This window comes from Gorilla gorilla, chromosome 21 (genome assembly GCF_029281585.2).
Source record: "Gorilla gorilla gorilla isolate KB3781 chromosome 21, NHGRI_mGorGor1-v2.1_pri, whole genome shotgun sequence".
NCBI lineage: Eukaryota > Metazoa > Chordata > Mammalia > Primates > Hominidae > Gorilla > Gorilla gorilla.
Genome location: NC_073245.2, coordinates 31,639,972 through 31,658,979, shown reverse-complemented (window position 1 = coordinate 31,658,979; position 19,008 = coordinate 31,639,972). Strand labels below are relative to the sequence as shown.

The 19,008-nt window shown below is 40.5% G+C and overlaps 1 long non-coding RNA gene across 1 annotated transcript in view; it reads right to left on the bottom strand.

Annotated features, from left to right (window-relative positions):
* Positions 1-603: 603 nt before the first annotated feature.
* The window catches only part of LOC109024281 (uncharacterized), a 76,045-nt gene continuing 57,640 nt past the window's right edge, over positions 604-19,008 (bottom strand). The window contains exon 6 of the long non-coding RNA XR_010132373.1: positions 604-689. This is a non-coding gene — a long non-coding RNA (uncharacterized lncRNA). The remainder of the gene's footprint in view (positions 690-19,008) is intronic.

Here is a 19,008-nt window from a genome sequence, read left to right as displayed (position 1 = left end):
CAGAGCCTTCAATGGTTTTTGCTCTCAATGTTTTACAAGTAAACGGACAAAAATCAGGAGGCACATAGGAAAAGAGTAAGTTAAAATCCCTAAGACCCGTTAAATAAAGTCTTCTGAAAATGACAGCGAAACAGACAGTAACCGAGAAATTGATTGATGCAGCAAGAAGAACAAGGAAGATTAATACAAAGAGCATAGCCTGCAGTGCCAAACTCATTCTTAGCTGAGAGGGACTTTACTGAGAGGGGCCTCCAGCCCCCTAAATCTTGGAAGGGACTTTAACCCTCCTAAGTCAGGCCTATAACCCAAGGTGGGTCAAGCGTCCTTGCCTTTCACTAAGAGGGGCCTCTAACCCACTCTGGCTTGGGAGAGACTCTAACTCCCCCACTTGGGCCTCTAATCCCATCCAATTCTTTACCCAGGTACCCCACCACTTGCTCAGAGTCGTCCAATCAGTGCTACAGTCCATATCCTTTGGGTTGGCGAGTTTCTTCAGTATTGTCCATTCCATGGTTTGCCAGAAATATGTTACAGGACCCCAATACTTACCTAAAAGTAGCATTTGGGAAGGGGGATTCCACACCATTGTCCCTTTGTTGTCGCCAGAAAGATGTTATAGGAAAGGGGTCCTGATCCAGGCCCCAAGAGAGGGTTTTAGGATATTGCACAGGAAAGAATTCAGGGCAAGTCTGCAACGCAAAGTAAAAACAAGTTTATTAAGAAAATAAAGTGGTGAAAGTACAGCTACTCCATAGGCAGTGTAGGACATTCCTGAAAGTAAGAGGAGGAACGCGTGCACCTTAGGTACAATGCTCGTATATATGGGAAGATGTGTTCTGCTACAAAGGTTTGTGATAAAGGATTAATTTTCTTAATTACTATATTTTGCAAGAATCAATATTATCTTCAAAGCAAAATTAAGAATGCCTTCGTTCTCCAGATATTAGAATAGCTGGACACCCCCAAGTCTGGGTCTGTTTAGTAAACATTATTAATTTGTTCCCTTAACCATAAACATCTAGAGGCTAGGAATGCCTGACTTTCTGAGAATGCAGCCCAGCAAGGCCCAGCCTCATTTTCCTAGCCCTCACTCAAGATGGAGTCGCTTTGGTTCAGATGCCTCTGACAGTATTAGGGTGATACTGGCTTCATAGAATGATTTAGGGAAGGTTCCCTCTTTCTCTATCTTGTGGAATAGTGTCAATAAGATTGGTACCAATTCTTTGAATGTCTGGTAGAATTCTGCTGTGAATTTGTCTGGTCCTGAACTTTTTTTGTTGGTGGTAATTTTTTAATTACCATTTCAATCTCTCTGCTTGTTACTGGTTGTTCAGGATATCTAATTATTCCTGATTTAAGCTAAGAGGGTTGTATCTTTCCAGGAATTTATCCATCTCTTCAAAATTTTCTAGTTTGTGTGTATAAAGGTGTTCACAGTAGCCTTGAATGATCTTTTGCATTTCTGTGGTGTCACTTGTAATATCTCCTGTTTCATTTCTTATTGAGCTTATTTGGATTTTATCTCTTATTTTCTTGGTTAATCTTGCCAGTGGTCTATCAATTTTATTCATCTTTTCAAAGAACCAACTTTTTGTTTCATTTATCTTTTGTATTTTTTTTGTTTCAATTTCATTTAGCTCTGTTCTGATCTTGGTTATTTCCTTTCTTCTGCTGGGTTTGGGTTTGCCTTTTTCTTGTTTCTCTAGTTCCTTGAGGTGTGACCTTAGATTGTCTGTTTGTGTTCTTTCAGAATTTTTGATGTAGGCATTTAGGGCTATGAACTTTCCTCTTAGCACTGCCTTTGCTGTGTCCCAGAGGTTTTTGATAGGTTGTGTCGCTATTGTCATTAAGTTTGAAGAGTTGTTTAATTCCATTTTTATTTCATTTTTGACTGAATGATCATTCAGGATCAGGTTATTTAATTTCCATGTATTAAATATTGTATAAAATATTTAATATTGCATATATTAATTGCATGGTTTTGAAGGTTCCTTTTGGAGTTGATTTCCAGTTTTATTCCACTGTGGTCTAAAAGAGTGCTTGATATAATTTCAATTTTCTTAAGTTTATTGAGGCTCATTTTGTGGCCTATCATATGGTCTGTCTTGGAGAAAGTTCCATGCAATGTTGAATGGAATGTATAATCAGTGGTTGGTGGATGGAGTGTTCTGTTTATATCTATTAAGTCCATTTGTTCCAGAGTATGGTTTAAATCCATTATTTCTTTATTGACTTTCTGTCCTGATGATCTGTCTAGTGCTCTCAGTGGAATATTGAAGTCCCCCACTATTATTGTGTTGCTGTCTATCTCATTTCTCAGGTCTATTAGTAATTGTTATATAAATTTGGGAACTCCAGTGTTAGGTGCATATATGCTTAGGATTGTGATGTTTTCCTGTTGGACAAGGCCTTTTATCAATATGTAATGTCCCTCTTTGTCTTTTTTAGCTGCTGTAGCTTTAAAGTCTGATTTGACTGATATAAGAATAGCTACTCCTGCTCAGTTTTGGTGTCCATTTGCCTGAAATGTCTTTTTCCACCCCTTTACCTTACGTTTGTGCAAGTCCTTATGTGTTGGGTGAGTCTCTTGAAGGCAGCAGATAGTTGGTTGGTGAATTCTTATCCATTCCACAATTCTGTATCTTTTAAGGGGAGCATTTAGGCCATTTACCTTTGATGTTAGTATTGACATGTAAGGTACCATTCCATTCATTGTGCTATTTGTTGCCTGTATACATTGGTTTTTTTGTTTTTTGTTTTTGTTTTTTAAATTGTATTTTTGTTTTATAGGTCCTGTGAGATTTATGCTTTAAAGAGTTTCTGTTTTGATGTGTTTCCAGGATTTGTTTCAAGATTTAGAGCTCCTTTTAGCATTTCTTGTAGTGGTAGCTTGGTAGTGGCAAATTCTCTCAGCATTTGTCTGAAAAAGACTGTGTCTATCCTTCATATATGAAGCTTAGTTTCACTTGATGCAAAATTCTTGGATGTTAATTGTTTTGTTTGAGGTGACTGAAGATAAGACCCCAATCCCTTCTAGCTTGTAGGATATCTGCTAAGACATCTGCTGTTAATCTGATAGGTTTTCCTTTATAGTTTACCTGGTGCTTTTGTCTCACAGCTCTTAAGATTCTTTCCTTCGTGTCAACTTTAGATAACCTGATGACAATGTGCCTAGGTGATGATCTTTTTGCGATGAATTTCCCAGGTGTTCTTTGTGCTTCTTGTATTTGAATGTCCAGGTCTCTAGCAAGGCCGGGGAAGTTTTCTTCAATTATTCCCCCAAAATGTTTTCCAAACATTTAGATTCCTCTTCTTCCTCAGGAAAACCAATTATTCTTAGGTTTAATTGTTTAATATAATCCCAGACTTCTTGGAGGCTTTGTTTGTATTTTCTTATTCTTTTTCTCTGTCTTTGTTGGATTGGGATAATTCAATGACCTTCTCTTTGAGCTCTGAATTTCTTTCTTCTATTTGTTCAATTCTATTGCTGAGACTTTCCAGAGCATTTTGCATTTCTATAAGTGTGTTTATTGTTTCCTGAAGTTTTGATTGTTTTTTATTTATGCCACCTATTTTCTTGAATATTTCTCCCTTTGCTTCTTGTATCATTTTTTGGATGTCCTTACACTGGGCTTCACCATTCTCTGGTGCCTCCCTGATTAGCTTAATAACCAACCTCCTGAATTATTTTTCAGGTAAATCAGGGATTTCTTCTTAGTTTGGGTCCATTGCTAGTGAGCTAGTGTGATTTTTTGGAGGTGTTAAAGAACCTTGTTTTGTCATATTACCAGAGCTGGTTTTCTGGTTCCTTCTCATTTGGGTAGGCTCTGTCAGAGGGAAAGTCTAGGGCTGAAGGCTGTTGTTCAGTTTCTTTTTTCCCACAGGGGTTCCCTTGTTGTAGTACTCTTTGTGGCTTCCTGAGAGCCCAGCTGTAGTGATTGTTATCTCTCTTCTGGATCTAGCCACCCAGAAAGTCTACCCACACTCCAGGCTGGTACTAGGGGTTGTCTGCAGAGTCCTGTGATGTGAACCATCTTTGGGTCTCTCAGCCATGGATAACAGCACAGTATTTGGGGTGTCTCCTGGGTCCTGCAGGAGCAATCCACTTCCATCAGGGGGTCTGTGGGTCCTTTCAGGTTTTCTGATTTATTCCTCTAATCACTCTGGAGCAAAAATTCACAATGTTAGCTTCCGCCTGCTTCTCTGTCCATCCAAGTTGGAGCTGCAATCTAGTCCTGCTTCCCATCTGCCATGATCTCTAGTTTTTATATATAACATTAGTCAAAGGTCCAACTTCGTTCTTTTGCACATGGATATCCAGTTTTTCTAGTATCGTTTGTTAAGTGCCTTCAACAAATTATAATACTTCTGCATTGAATAGTTTTGGCAATCTTGTCAAAAATCATTTAACCTTATATGTGGGGTTATGTGTTCCTGGGCTTTCTTTTCTGTTCCATTGAGCTATATGTCTGTGTTTATGCCAGTACCACACTGTTTTGATTCCTGTAGCTTTGTAATATATTTTGAAATCAAGAAGTGTGAGACTTTCAACTTGGGTCTTTTTCAAAATTGTTTTTGGCTATTTGGAACCCCTAGAGATTCCACGTGAATTTTAGGACAAATTTTTCTATTTCTGCAAAAGATGCCATTGTGATTTTGATAAGGATTGCATTAAGGCTGCAGATTGTTTTGTGTAGTGTTGTCGTTTTAACAATATTAAGTTTTCCAGTTCATGAACATAAATATCTTTCTTTTTATTTATGTCTTCTTTAATTTCTTTCAGCAACTTTTTATCATTTTCTTTCATTTTTTTGTTTGTTTTTTGAGATTGATCTCATTCTGTCACCCAGGCTGGAGTGCAGTGGTGCCATCATGGCTCACTGAAACCTTGACCTCCTGGGTTCAAGCAACTCTCCTGCCTCAGCCTCCTGAGTAGCTGTGATTACAGGCACATGCCACCACACCTAGCTAATTTTTGTATTTTTAGTAGAGATGGGGTTTCACCATGTTTGCCAGGCTGGTCTCGAACTCCTGACCTCAGGTGATCTGCCCACCTCAGCCTCCCAAAGTGCTGGAATTACAGGTGTGAGCCACTGTGCCCAGCCAACTTTTTATCATTTTCGGTGTAGAAGTCTTTCACTCTTTGGTTAAACTAATTCGTAAGTATTTTATCATATTTGATGCTATTGTAAATGGAATTGGTTCATTTAATTTTATTTTTGAATTGTTCATTGTTAGTGTATGAAAATGCAATTAATTCTTGCATATTGATTTTGTATTCTGCAACTTTGTTGAATTTGTTTATTAGTTTTAAGACTTTTTTGTGGAAGATTCAGTGTTTTCTACATATAAGATCATGTCATCTACAAACAGAGATATTTTTATTTCTTCCTTTCCTATTTGGAGCCTTTTATTTGTTTTCCTTGCCTAATTGCTCTGGATAGAGCTGCCAATACTACACTGAACAGAAGGGGTGAAAGTGGGCATCCTTTCCTTGTTCAGGATCTTAAAGGAATTTATCAGCCTCCTACTATTGAGTATGATTCTAGCTGTGGATTTTTTATATATACCTTTATATTGTTGAGGTAGTTACCTTGAGTGTGTTTTTTTTTTAATCATGAAAGGATGTTGACTTTTGTCAAATACTTTTTCTAAATCAATTGAAATGATCCTGTGGATTTTTTTTCTTCATTCTGTTAATGTGGTATATTACACTGACCAACTTTTTTATTCTAATAATATATTGTATTTAGCCCAATCATATCCAAATATTATCATTTTAACATGCAATCAATATAAAAAGTGTTGAAATCATTTGCATGCTTTGTCACTCTAACTTGAGAATACCTTTATATTCACATATATTTTCTTGCTTTTTAAAAATGGCTTAAGCTCACTGGCAAAACAAAGCAAAATAAAGACAGATCCACATTGACCCATTTTGGCATATTGAACCATCCCTGCATTCCAGGAATAAACCACATTTTGTCATGGTGTATAACCTTTTAGTATGCCACTGAATTTAGTTTGCCAGTATTTTGTTGAGGATTTTTACATTAAAGTTTATCATATATATTGATCTGTAATTTTCTTTTATTGTAATGTCTTTGTCTGGCCTGGTATCAGTCAACACCCAGCCTCACAGAATTAGGTAGGAAGTGTTCCCACCTCTTCAATTTTTTGGCAGAGTTTGAGAAGGATTAATGTTAGTTCTTTAAATGCTTAAGAGAATTCACCAGAGAAGGCATCAGGTCCAGGGCTTTTCTTTCTCAGGAGGTTCTAATTCAGTCTGTTTACTAACTACAGGTCTATTCAGATTTTCTATTTCTTCATGATTCAGATTTGATAGGCTTTGTGTCTCTGATTTATCACTTCATCTAGGTTATTTAATTTGTGGGCATACAGTTGTTCATAGTGCTGTCTTATAATCTACTTTATTTCTGTGAACCAGTTAGTAATGTCCCCACTTCCATTCCTGATTTTAGTTATTTGAGTCTTCTATCTTTTTTCTTAGCCAATCTAGCTAAATGTTTATCAATTTTAACCTTTTTGAAGAGTGAACTTTTGGTTTTGTTGATCTCTATTATTTTTCTCTTCTCTATTTTATCATCTCTGCTTTAATCTTTACGATTTGTTTCATCTGCTAACTTTGGGTTTAATTTGGGTTTTTTAGTTCCTCAGTTGTAAAGTTCATTTGTTCACTTGAGATCTTTCTTCTTTTTTAATTCGTTCAAAGCTTTATTTATTTATTTATTTATTTATTTATTTATTTTTGAGATGGAGTCTCACTCTGTCACCCAGGCTGGAGTACAGTGGCATGATCTCAGCTCACTGCAACCTCTGCCTCTCAGGTTCAAGCAATTCTCCTGCCTCAGTCTCCCAGGTGGCTGGGACTACAGGCATGAGCTACCATGCCCAGCTAATTTTTTGTATTTTTTTTTTTAGTAGAGACGGGGTTTCACCACGTTGTCCAGGCTGGTCTCAAACTCCTCACTTCAGGTAATCCACCTGCCTTGGCCTCTGAAAGTACTAGGATTATAGGTGTGAGCCACCACCTGTGGCCTGTGTTCACAGCTTTAAATCACTACTTTTACTGAATTCGATAGGTTTTGGTATGTTGTGTTTTTATTTTCATTCATCTTTAAGTATTTTCTAATTTCTTTTGTGATTTCTTCTTTGATCCCTTAATTGTGTAAGAGTGGCTTATTTAATTTCCACAAATTTGTGAAATTTACAGTTTTTCTTCTGTTATTGATGTGTAAATTGACCCCATCATGGTCACAGATGATAGTTTGAATATATCTGTTTCTTGAAATCCACTGAAATTTGATTTGTGGCCTGATATAAGGTCTGTCCTGGAAAATGTCCCATGTTCACTTGAGAGGAAGTTGTTCTGTTGTTGCTGAGTGGAGTGTTCTGTATGTATCTATTAGATCTAGTTGCTTTACTGTGTTGGTCAAGTCCTCTGTTTCTTTACTTATCTTCTTTCTGGCTTTTATGTCAATTGTTGAGCTTGGGTTTTGGAGTCTCCAATTATCATTGTAGGGTTAACTAAGTAATATTTGTGATTAATGTTTATAAGTAGGAGTTTGTCACAGAACAATATGGAATGAGTCAGGGATAGGGAGCAGGTTACCTTCTCAGAAGAGAAGATAACACCTACAAAGGAACTGAAGTATGGACTCATAGAGAATAGATGTCTGTGTTGTAGCAAGGTAAGTGCTCCTGAGATAAGTGAGCAGGGCTAGTCAGATAGTGAAAGGTCTTGCACGCCATGCTAAGGAGTTAGAATATCACCATGAAGGCAGTGGATGTCCATAAGCTTACAACAATAACATGGTCAGCGTTTCATTTTAGAAGGATGATTATGATTCCAAGAGGGAGAACAAGTTGAAAAGGTGACACAGGAAACAGGTATAGGAGACAAGACCACTGCCATTATCCAGCTAAGGAAGGATGTGGGCCTGGGCTAAGGGTGACGATGGGGTGGAAGGTTAGGTTTTCCAGATAGGAAGTGACTGATCACCCTTAGCAGGTGCAAGACAGAGAGAAGAAACAATAATGCCTCCTACCTTAGAAATCTTAATGCAACCACAGCGAACCCCAGAAAAATAATCAAAGTGGATTTAGGCAGAGCATCCCACAAGAGGAAAATTATTCCTCTCAGGTAGCCTGAGGAAACCTCCATACTAGGCACCTGCGGAAAACGCATCAATTGTGTTTGTGCTAATCCCAGAGATCGTGGAAAGCAGCACGGATTACTGGTGTCCTGTTAGGTCAGAGAAGCCTCCTGTATGTCTTTCCTTCTCCTTTCTTTCCCCTCAGCCCCACCTTTCATTGTATTCCTAGGAGACAACTGCTTTCCTTCTCTCACCTTCTTCCCCCTTCCTGTGCTGCCCCAGGCTGACTGACAAGGGAGCCTTCAACCGTCATGCACATGAAGACGAAATTTAAGTCCCTGCACAACGCTTACCCAAGCTCCTCCAAAAAACTTGTCCTTGCATGTTCATAGTAGACAATACGCTGTTTGTTTTGGCTAACACACACATACACATACACACACCAAAAAATGCTGATGGAACCAAGCACGCAACACTATATGACAGGTTTATTGCCCAAAGTTTTAAGGTCAGTATGAAGCTGGGCTGGAGAGGACAAGGAGAAAGAAAAAAATTGGTTTTCTTTATCATTTTAGGAGAGGGCTCATTATTTGGGTATTTTTATATATCTGACATTCCCATGGTCACAACAGAGCAGTCATTAGGGGAGAAAATGCCACAAATGGAAAAATAAAATTCATCAGTATATGGAATCGTGTCACTTGCCATGAACATCTCAAGGTAACTTCTTTCATGCAGTCTCTTATGAGTAAAACTATGTTGATTTTCTAAATGTATTTTTTTATCTAGTCCATTCCTATGTAGTTCAAGAAAGTGATGACTATTAGACAATAATTTGGAATCTTACTGACACTATAGCCTGGTCAGTATTTTTTAAAGGGTTCCACTGTGACACATTGCTGAAACTTGTTAACCTGCCTGTATTTCATTTCTCTGTTGATTTTACTGACTCTGGGTTGGCTGTAAGATATTAACAAGCAAAATTTTTCCAAAAATTAGCTTATCTTAAGGACTCGAAAAGCCAGTCTATTGATGGAAAGGCCTATCAGAATTTATTAAAAGTTTAGGTTTATAGGGTTTTTTAAAGAAAGGAATATGCTTTTATTATCACTTCCAGCCTATTGCTGGAAGTAGGCTGGTAAAAAGATATTGTCTAACAGGAAGCCTCAGGGAGCGCTATCAGATACCAACAGGTGACACTCACATGTCCCCAGCACTGAGCTCATGTTACAGCATTCTCTCCTCTGGTCTTTTCAGTAACCCTGTGGTGTAGGTACTGTGATTATTGCCCCATGCAGGTAAAGAAACTGAGGCACAGACAGTTGAAGTTATACAAGTTCACACAGCGAAGACATGAAGGAGCTGGGATCCATGCTCAGTGTTGGAAAGCTGGAGTTCTGGCTTTTTAACTATTTTGCTGCACAATGCCCAGAAAGACACCAGGGGCTGTAAACTGCACATCCCTTAGGAAGGGTTCATGACATTGGTACCACAAGCCTATTTTAGGCTATACTGCCTGCTCCTTGACCCTAAGGTTTTTAAAATACAGGTGGGGGATGGGGGAGAAACGCTCCCAAAGAAAGCAACCAAGGCAATTACATGCTAAACACATAATCACATCAACTCTATGTGAATAAATCAAATCCTTGCTTCTAGGCTTTCTGTCACTGTTTTTGTCTTAAGTTCTACAATTTGTTCTCTCAATCTGCTGAGCACTGCTGTTTCTTATCGAGAAGACAAACTTCTGCCCAGTACCCAGTCAAGTGATCACAAGAAGCAGGTTAATGGGGGTCTCTGAAGCAGTGAGAGCATCTGTTTTTAGAAGTCAACCCAGAGGTATCTTGGTTGGAAAGAAAGATACAAACTGTAAAAAGAAAACTGCTGGGGTTATCAGATCCATTTAGTGTGTCACTGTCAGCTTTTTAAAAAATAAAAAAGATATAATACAAAGTGAAAATTGTTTCATGAACTTTTAATTTCAATTACGAATTGCACATTAAAATTTGTATACCGGGTTATATTGTAAAAATGTATTTTTTTTATAACTTGTGGTCAATAACATTTGAAAGACATTGTTCTTAAAAAGCAAATCATTGCCCCCAAGTTGGGACATCTCTGGTCTTTTTATCCCAGTGGGGTTCTTCACCTTGTGAGTCTGTGTAAATCACACCAAATAGAAGATGTACGGAACACCTGCAGTAATAGGGGTCAGCGGAGCTACAGGAGGCCCCCTAGAGACTGTGATAGACTCTTTATGATGCCACCTTTTCTAATAAAGACTTGAGTCTAGAAAGTTCTGAAGGCCTGAAAGATATTTATTCAAGAACAGGAATGTGGGATAAAAGGTGTCAGGCAAGTCAAACCTTGTGAGTGCCTCTGAATCTGGTTTGCTGATGACATTCATATTATCCACACTGACGCGGCTGCCCCCCGCGATGGGCCATAACCTGGTGCACAGGAATTCGCACACTAATGTTTCTCACCATCAGCTCCCAGGTACCCCCCTAGCCAACAGCTGCTTTGGCCCGAGACTTCTCATCTGCTGAACCAATCAAAGTCCATCACAGCAGCTCCTCCGATGCTTCCTCCACCTCCACAGTATTTTTTCCCCACCAAGTTGGGTTCCTTCTTCCAAATTCTTCCCAAACTCCACGTCTTCACCAAACCTTCCTTGAGCAGCCCAGCCGCATGCCAATCCCTGCCTCATTATCCTTCCATCATGTCTTTCTCATCCTCACAGCCTCCATATATCCCCACAGTCAGTGCTCATGGGATGTTTATGCCTGTGTTTGCCATCCAGCTGTTTGCATTTTTGTGCCTCCCCGCACCTTTCTGGGCTTGGACCACATGCCCAGGGTATGGTCAGGCCCTACCAGGGGAAGGAGCACAACTGGCATGTGTTCACAACCCCCAAAGGCTGCACACCATTTGGCAGGTGCTCAGATGCAGCCTGGCTACTCCCAATGTGCCTGGCTACTCCCATCTGCCAAGAAGGTAGATATTCTACAGAGATATTCAGAGAGATGAAAAAATCCTTGGGAGATGGAGTCTGTGCTAAGCCAGGCTGTTTTGAGAAACTAGTGTCTACATCACATACATTCAGACTTAAAGTTCTTCTCTAGAGGTATTCCTTGACTTAAACCACATAGCTGCTTCTATCGCCTTGACAGCCAGGCTGAACCACCCACCTTAGCAGGTGCTTCTTTGCTGGCCCGTTGCTACCACCTATTGGCTCCTGGAGGAAACAAGAATGAGCAACATGTCTGAGGATAAGTGCTTCCGAGTTCCCAAAAGGCTTTCAGGGGCTGGAAAATGATCACATGAGAAGCCACCATGTAGGGAATCGATGCCTGCAGAATGCTTTTGCCATCTTGGCTCTGTCTTCCTGCCCCTCATCAAAGTTGGCTCAGGGAGTTCAAATACAGAACCAACATTTGTTTTAAAAACATAAAGGCAGGCAAGCCCTACCCAATAAAAATTGACATAGAGAGATGAACTACCCCATATTCAGAGAAAAACTACTATTCCAGGCCCACCTTCCCAAGCACCTTGCTTCTGCAGAATTTTTATCCATGAGGCATCTGTTAGGTTACCTGCCTTTGCCAGGGCCTAAAATCCCGCCCCTTAGCAAAGCAAAAACATCATCTAGATCTTTCTAAGATGAAAGACAATCCTGTCTCTTCACATACTATCAGCATAAGGATGGCCGCTGAAGCAGAATCTCACATGATAAACTAAGCTATCCTTGGAAAACACAAGTATTTCCCAAAGTAGAATGTAGACTGTGTCACAACCCACCAAAAGTGGAAGTTTTTGCATTCAAATTTCCTGGCTATGAGCTCAGACCACCGCCACTACCAAACAAAATCTGGCTAGAATGGACTGCAGGGAGTGAAGTTGATGCTGATTTTCTCAGGAAGCCAGGGTTTAAAGTTGGGCTTTTCCTGGTTCCAATTCGTTGTCTGCCATTGCTCCAGGAAGAATATAGCTCAATTGTTCCTAATTTTGAAAAACATCAGAGCTGACCATTTGCCACAAGAAGTTAATTTTCAGTGAAAAGAGAGGCAAACTCTTTCAGTTATGTATTGCTGCATAAAAAACCACCTCAAAATGTAGCAGCTTGAAGCAATTTATTATTAAACTAAAACAAGTTATTAAAGCTATACCATGTCAGCTGTGGCCACACCTGTGTTCATCTGGGTGGGGCTAGAGCCTCCCAGACAGCCTCTGTCAGGTATCTGCACCTGCATGTGCTGCTGGGTGCCCTCTTCCTCCACATATTGACTCATCCCCCAGGGCCTCTTCCCATGGCATCACTCTACCAGGGCAGCATGGATGTTCTTACAGCACAGCAGCCCACTTCCAGGAGGGCCAACGCAGAAACTCCCAGATCTCTCAACCATTAGGCCTGGAATTGACACAGTGTCACTTCTGCTTCATTCTATTGATCAAAGCAAGTCACAGGCTCGCCCAGATTCAGGGAGCAGGAAACAGATTCCACCTATCAACAGGAAGAATGATAAAAGCCTATGTGGAGGGGAGGACTGTAGGCACCATCTCTAAGACAAGCTAACACAGACCTTAACAGAAGAGAGAACAAGATAGGCCTCATTATTCCACTGTCCATATGGAGGATCAAAGTCTTTATCTGTACAATGGCATTAACAATGACTACTTGGAGCATTGTTCAGATTCAAGCAGATAATGACAGTTAATGCTAGGCACATGGCACATGCTTGTGGCTCTCCAAGTGTAGCCAATTCCCATGAAACGTTGGGCTCCACCAGGAGCCTGTGAAGACAAAACCTGAGAGGAGGTGCCATTTTGGAAGCATGCAGGGTTCAAGGCTGGCTCCAAACCACACCCTGCTGTGAGTTTTCCAGGGAATGTTCATGCTTTGGTTGACTTTTCTCGCCTTCGTTTTCTTCTCTGACCCATCTAAAAAGGCTCCAAATTTATTTCTTTTGAAATCAAAGATTCAGAGGAGACTAGTTTCTCACTTGCAATAAGGATGCTACCATACTGAAGGGCACCCCCAGACCAGCACACAGCAGGCCAGTGAGGCCATGCACGCAGGACGTGGAGCCTGCTGGCTCTCCGACAAGCAGCTCCACTTTTATCCATTTTAAGCGTTAGGGTCATTCAACATAAAATCTGGTGTGTGGTTGGAACCCCTGGTTTATTACAAAGCGCCACCTTGGCTAGCAGAATGTTAGCAGACTGGAACACCAGATAGCCAAGTTTTGATGGGGATGAGAGAGATTTATACTTTAAGAGAAGTGGGCAAAGAGAAGATGCATGATTGAGGGAAGAGGGCATGCATAAAATGAGCATCTTGGGAGGCAGCATTCAAGAGATGAAGCAGAGTATGAGTATGTAACGGATGCATACAAAAGAGCCTTAACAAAGGAGGAAATCCTGCCTTCGCAGCAACATGAAGGAACCTGGAGGACACCCTGCTAAGTGAAATAAGCCAGATACAGAAGGAAAATTACTGCAAGATACCACTTTCATGAGGAATCTAAAATAATTAAACTCAGAAGCAAAGAGTAGAGTGATGGTGGCCAGGAGCTGAGGGGAGGGGAAAAGAGAAAGGTATTAGTAGTCAAAGGACACAAGGTTTTGGTTATAAAGGTGAGTAAGTCCCAAAGAGTTACTGTACATCAGAGTGTCCATAGCCAGCAATACTGTATTGTGTACTTAAAAATTCGTTAAGAGGATAGATCTTGTGTTATGTGTTCTTACCACAAAAACAAATAAATAAAAAGGTGACAAGGACAATTTGGGAGGTGATAGATATGGTTATGGCCTTGATTGTGGTGATGGTTTCACCTTGCATACTTATCTCCACACATACCAAGTTGCATGCATTAAATATGAACAACCTTGTACCCATGAAAATTAAAAATAAAAACTTTTAATAACATATATAGAGATTATTGTATGTTAATCATCCCTCAATAAAGTGTTGTTTGTTTGGGTTTTTTAAGAGAGAGATGAAGCAGAGTTGGAGAGTGCTGTGACCTCTGAGCCAGTCTCTGCCAGGCCTGCCACATCTCCCACCGGGAACTGTCCCTGTGCTTATTCTTGGCTTCCGGAATCACTGCATCAGGGCATTCTCCCTGGAAGTGCTGGGGAGTTACCCCTAGTGAGACACTCAGCCACAGACAGGCAGGAGTGGCGGTGAATACCGCAGCTTTCCGAGCCCGCCTTCTTATCTCTGGGGGTGGAGGAACAATCCCCTAGTTTGTCCCCTTGGTCCTCACCTCTGCTACTTGTCCTCTTGACTACCGGTTTTAACCCATCCTAGCCACTCTTTCCATAGAGAGGGAGACAAAAATGAATGGAATTATGCAATGCCCTTGTAACTGTAAAGGGCAGAAACCAAACTTATATTAGCTCAAAGAAATAGGAGATTTATTGCTCACTTAACTAAAAATTCCAGCAGTCTTCTAGCTTCAGTCACCATGGGAGTCAGGAGCTCAAATGATGCCATCTCCATCTCTCAGTTCTGCTTTCTTAGGGGGGTTGTATCCTTAGAGGGCTGAGATTGATGCCTGCAGCGCCAGGATTAGTGGCCTCAGTGCAAGGAAGACTATTTTTCCTTGACGGTCCTAGTATAAGTCTAGGATGGAGTTCTCACGAATCTGGCCTGATGATGGGCCAACCCTAAATCTATCATGGTGTAGAGCAGTAAGGATGCTCTGGTTGGCCAACACCAACTTGCGTATGCACTGCAGGATTTAGGCAGCATTGGTTCCACATAAAACACATAGAGGAAGGTGATTTTCTTTTTATTATTATTATTATACTTTAAGTTCTAGGGTACATGTGCACAATGTGCAGGTTTGCTACACAAGTATACATGTGCCATGTTGGTTTGCTGCACCCATCAACTCATTATTTACATTAGATATATCTCGTAATGCTATCCCTCCCCCCTCCCTCCACACCTGTGTGTGATGTTCCACTCCCTGTGTCCATGTGTTCTCATTGTTCAACTCCCGCTTATGAGTGAGAACATGCAGTGTTTGGTTTTCTGTCCTTGTGATATTTTGCTGAGAATGACGGTTTCCACCTTCATCCATGTCCCTGCAAAGGACATGAACTCATCCTTTTTTATGGTGGCATAGTATTCCATGGTGTATATGTGCCACCTTTTCTTTATCCAGTCTATTATTGATGGACATTTGGGTTAGTTCCAAGTCTTTGCTATTATGAATAGTGCCACAGTAAACATACTTGTGCATGTGTCTTTATAGTAGCATGATTTATATTCCTTTGGGTATATACTTAGTAATGGGATTACTCGGTCAAATGGGATTTCTAGTTCTAGATCCTTGAGGAATCACCACACTGTCTTCCACAATGGTTAAACTAATTTACTCTCCCACTAACACTGTAAAAGTGTTCCTATTTCTCTACATCCCTTCTAGCATTTGTTGTTTCCTAACTTTTTAATGATCGCCATTCTAACTGGCGTGAGATAGTATTTCATTGTGGTTTTGATTTGCATTTCTCTGATGACCAGTGATGATGAGCATCTTTTCATATGCCTGTTGGCTGCATAAATGTCTTCTTTTGAGAAGTGTCTGTTCATATCCTTTGTCCACGTGTTGATGGGGTTGTTTCTTTCTTATAAATTTGTTTAAGTTCTTGTAGATTCTGGATGTTAGCCCTTTGTCAGATAGATAGATTGCAAAAATTTTCTCCCATTCTGTAGGTTGCCTATTCACTCTGATAATAGTTTCTTTTGCTGTGCAGAAGCTCTTTGGTTTAATTAGATCCCATTTGTCTATTTTGGCTTTTGTTTCCATTGTTTTTGGTGTTTTAGTCATGAAGTCTTTGCCTATGCCTATGTCCTGAATGGTATTGCCTAGGTTTTCTTCTAGAGTTTTTATGGTTTTAGGTCTTACATTTAAGTCTTTAGTCCATCTTGAGTTAATTTTTGTATAAGGTGTAAGGAAGGGATCCAGTTTCAGCTTTCTACATATGGCTAGCCAATTTTCCCAACACCATTTATTAAATAGGGAATCCTTTCCCCATTGCTTGTTTTTGTCAGGTTTGTCAAAGATCAGACGGTTGTAGATGTGTGGTGTTATTTCTGAGGCCTCTGTTCTGTTCCATTGGTCTATATATCTGTTTTGGTACCAGTACCATGTTGTTTTGGTTATGGTAGCCTTGTAATATTGTAATATTACAATATTAATGTAATGTATGGTAGCCTTGTAATATTGTTTGAAGTCAGGTATCGTGATGCCTCCAGCTTTGTTCTGAGGCAGCTTAGGATTGTCTCGATTATGCAGGCTCTTTTTTGGTTCCATATGAAATTTAAAGTAGTTTTTTCCAATTCTGTGAAGAAAGTCAGTGGTAGCTTGATAGGGATACCATTGAATCTATAAATTACTTTGGGCAATATGGCCATTTTCACGATATTGATTCTTCCTATCCATGAGCATGGAACGTTCTTCCATTTGTTTGTGCCTTCTTTTATTTCATTGAGCAGTGGTATGTAGTTCTCCTTGAAGATGTCCTTCACATCACTTGTAAGTTGGATTCCTAAGTTATTTTATTCTCTTTGTAGTAATTGTGAATGGGAGTTCACTCATGATTTGGCTCTCTGTTTGTGTGTTATTTGTGTATAGAGATGCTTGTGATATTTGCACATTGATTTTGTATCCTGGGACTTTGCTGAAGTTGCTTATCAGCTTAAGGAGATTTTGGGCTGAGATGATGGGATTTTCTAAATATACAGTCATGTCATCTGCAAACAGGGACAATTTGACTTCCTATTTTCCTAATTGAATACCCTTTATTTCTTTCTCTTGCTGATTGCCCTGGCCAGAACTGAAGAAGGTGATTTTCTAAAGGAAAGTCCAGGTACTGTCACCAGAACAAGAGGAAGATGGAGTTTGGTTGGGAAAAAACAACAGTTACCCACCTCAAGAACTAACAATGCTGAACATATATCATGGTTCTGCCACTTGCCAGGCTCTATTTATATGCTGTCATTAAATCCTCAGAGGTAGACATGATCCCCAATGACCCCATTTTATAGAGGAGAATACTAAGGTCAAGGAGGTGAAGCCACTTGTCCAGTGCTGCACCATTAGAAGCCATGATTCGACCCGTGTCCAGATTAGAAGTTATTTGTTTTTCTTCCTGGAGCTCCTGTCTCTACATTCTGTTGGATTTGGTTATGACAAGCTGGCCCACAAGTCTAGCTTTGTAGTTTGGCGATCATGCACTTCTCTGTCTGTTGGTCAAAGCTGGCATCCAAGAGAAAGTAGCCTGAGAGGCTTCACTAGAGCCTCCAGCTTCACATCCCTATTTCCCAGAATTCAAGAGGCAGATTCTTGGATCTCCTAGCTCGTGACTGTGATGACTTCCAATTCTTTTTTTTTTTTTTTTTTTTTTTGGGACAGAGTCTCATTCTGTCACCCAGGCTGGAGTGCAGTGGTGCAATCTCAGCTCACTGCAACCTCCGCCTCCTTGGTTCCAGTGATTCTCCTGCCTCAGCCTCCCAAGTCGCTGGGATTAGAGGATGCGCCACCACACCCAGCAAACTTTTGTATTTTTAGCAGAGACAGGGTTTCACCATGTTGGCCAGGCTGGTCTCAAACTCCTGACCTCAGGTGATCTGCCCACCTCGGCCTCCCAAAGCGCTGAGACTATAGGCGTAAGCCACTGCACCCAGCAGGGATTTCTAATTCTCAGCCTCATTGCAGAAGAGAAGAGAGTCATTGCTTCCTCAATTTGACCTGCAGCTCAGTTTGTTTTTTACTTTTCTGGTATAATCTGGGCAACAACTCTGATACTTCATGCATGTCTGTTCTGTTGCACATATGAATGCCCTTGGCAGGCCTGTCTGTCATCCACCAATCTGAAGACACTGGGGAACAGTTCAGATCCCCTCAAGGCCCTTGCTTTCCCACTGACTATCTCCATTTTCAGAAGGGCAGCAAAGGAAGAAATTATGAGTAAGAAAGCCACCTCACATCTTCAGCCAGGACCCAGCAAGAGCCCCTGAGAAGGGAAAGTTACTACCCAAAGCCCGAGTAGCTAGAGCAGCACTTCTGAACCATTTTTTGAACACAAGACACTTCTGGCAAAGCCCTTGAATCCCTTCTCAAAATGCTTGTAAGCACATTAAGTAAAATACACAGGAGTACAAAGGAAACCACTTATACTGAACTACAGTTATCAAAATATCTTACAACAAATTTATGATATGCTAATATCTGTGACTATTAATTGTCACACTAAATAGCAGGATCTAGCTGTATGTCTAAAGGTTAACATGATTTTGAAGTCACAATGAGTGTAAATAATGTTTTGAAATGCCTATAAAACTGTAATGTAATATGAAAATATCTGTGGTTTCTATTGATGACAGTCACAGGTACTACTAACACTGCCACGAGTTGTTGTCCACAGAATTGAAGGGAATGCTAAGCTGTGCATCACTTTCCATATTAATAAAGGTGCAATTATATTATTCTCTTGAATTCTACTCCCAGAATTTTGAGGGACTCTCAGCAGATCCCAGGCTAAGAACCAAGTGACATTCTAGAGTGTCTGACATTACAGCATCCATGTATGGGTGTCTACAGCCATCCTCTTGGCAGCCCTGTGAGTGTTGTCATCCCCATTCTTCGCAGGAAACTAAGGCTGGAAAAGGCTAAACCATGGGAAAGCACAGCAGTGAGTGGACCCGGCTCTGGAGCCCATGGCCTTCCTGTTTTCCTGCTTCTGTCTCAGCAGCCTCATCGTGGTGAAGCCAGTGTCTCATGCCTTGTCTCTAGGAAGAGGGAAGATGAAGTGGAAAGTCCACGCCCCAAACGCCAGGAACAAAATAAGCAACCCTGCAGCCATTTCTGCTTCCCAC